General features: G+C 59.8%; 1 protein-coding gene across 1 annotated transcript in view; it reads left to right on the top strand.

Annotated features, from left to right (window-relative positions):
• Positions 1–1,895, top strand: part of SPDEF (SAM pointed domain containing ETS transcription factor) — a 19,155-nt gene that overhangs the window by 12,480 nt on the left and 4,780 nt on the right. The gene's annotated exons all lie outside the window — the stretch shown is intronic.

The following is a 1,895-nucleotide window of genomic DNA, read 5'->3' as shown; positions in this document are numbered from 1 at the left end:
ACGGCAGGTGAGCCCCTCTGCCAGCGGAGGCCACTGGGAGGGGCAAGGGTGCCGCCTGGCACACCATGGTCACCCCCAGAGATGCTGGTGCTTCTCCACGTGCAGCCAGCCCCTAACACAGCAGCGGCAAGCCTGGGAGCCCAGGTTCTCAGCCTCTCTGCGCCCCGGCCACGCCAGCCTGGTGTCCCCACGTGGCAGGCACCTGGTGAATTAATACGAGCTCTGCACCATCTGGCCTACCTCCTCTCACACATCAGTCCACAGTCCCCCGGCCTGTTCTACTTCAGACTCTCCTGCCTCTTTGCCATCCCCACAACGCTCATGCCTCAGGACCTTTGTACTCGCTAGTTCCTCAACCCAGAGTGCTCTTCCCTCAAATATCTACTTGGCTCACCCCTCACCTCCTTCAGGCCTTGATTCAAATGGCATCATCTCGATGAGGCCTTTCCTGACCCTTCTACTGAAACTGCTGCCCAGACCCCCACCTCTCAGTCCTCCAACCTGCTCTATTTCTCTCGAGGTTCCTACCGTCTGATTTGCAGCATGTTTATCTTGTTCCCCGCCTGTTTCCCTCAATGGAATGTACATGCCCCGAGGACAGGGATTTTCACTAACTCCTGCCTCCCCTGTGGCTCAGCTAAAGAATCTGCCTACCAATTCAGGAGATGCCAGTTCAATCCCTGGGTCGGGAAGATCCCCCAGAGGGCAAGGCAACCCACTCCAGTATGCTTGCTTAGAGAATCCCATCAGAGGAGTCTGGGAAGTTACAGTCCATGGGGTTACAAAGAATTGGACACGAGTGAAGCAACTGAGCACGCACACACACCCCCAGTTCCTGGGATGGTACCTTGGACTTGATAGATGCTCAACACACAATCACTTAATATGCCCTTATCCCTTATATGGGGGATTCAGCGTGGACACAGCAGAAAGGCTCCTCTGTTCATGAAGCTGATGTTACAGTGACGAAACAGATCATAGATAAATAGATCAATGTGTCTCTGGTCCAGTGGGGGTGCAGGCTTGAGGAGGTGAGGCGTGTGTGTGTGTGTGTGTGTGTGTGTGTGTCTGCCGGGTCTGGGAGGGTATGGTTGCAGAGCTGATGCTGCCGGTTGAGGGGCTGCTGGGGCCCCGTCCCCACCCGCTTTGCCTCTCCAGCTTTGGGTGTGTCTGAAGTATCTCCTTGGCCTTCGCGCCCTGGCGTCTGAGCCTCCCACACAGGAAAGGTCCTCAGGCCCAACTCCTCCTCCCCAAAGTCATCTGCGCCCAGCCCCTGCCCCACAATAGTCTCAGCAGGGGCCCCCCTTGAGGCAGCCCGTGCCCAGGGCCCCCGCCCCCAGTGGCCCAACGCCGCAGCCAGCCCCCACCTCGGAGGCTTTCCCACGGTGGCTCCGCTCCCGCCCAGGGCTGGGGAGGGCCCTGCCCTGTGAACAATAGGGACAGAAACAAATGGCTTTGACCCTGGGGAGGAAAATGGGTTTATTAGGTGGGGGCAGGGCGGTCTGCAGGTCACCCGCTTAGAGCGTGGCGTTCACTTGGAGGCCCCATTGTGTCTGAGCCGCAGCTGGGTCCCCGCCCGAGCGCCCTGCTGGGTTCACCCCAGGGTGGCTCCCCAGGGAGACGACTGGAGCTCAGCCAGGGACACCCCTCTGGGCCTCGGTCCCACGAGCACCCTGCGTCCTGCCCTTCGCCCACTCGGTGCACGTGGGCTGAGCAGCGCCCTGACAGCCAGCCCTTTGTTAGGTGCTGGACGAGGGGAGGGAGCCCCTCAGTGTCTTGGCTTCCTCCTCGTTGGAACACGGTGTGAGGCGGCGGTGGGGCCCATCCCTGGGTGGGTTTTTCTCTGGTCCTTTGAGGGTTTCGGGAGGGCAAGAGGAATCTGGGAAAGAAGCTGG

The sequence above is a fragment of the Bison bison genome, unplaced genomic scaffold, assembly GCF_000754665.1.
Source record: "Bison bison bison isolate TAMUID 2011002044 unplaced genomic scaffold, Bison_UMD1.0 scf7180017864270, whole genome shotgun sequence".
Lineage (NCBI taxonomy): Eukaryota > Metazoa > Chordata > Mammalia > Artiodactyla > Bovidae > Bison > Bison bison.
This window is presented reverse-complemented; position numbering and strand designations above follow the sequence as displayed.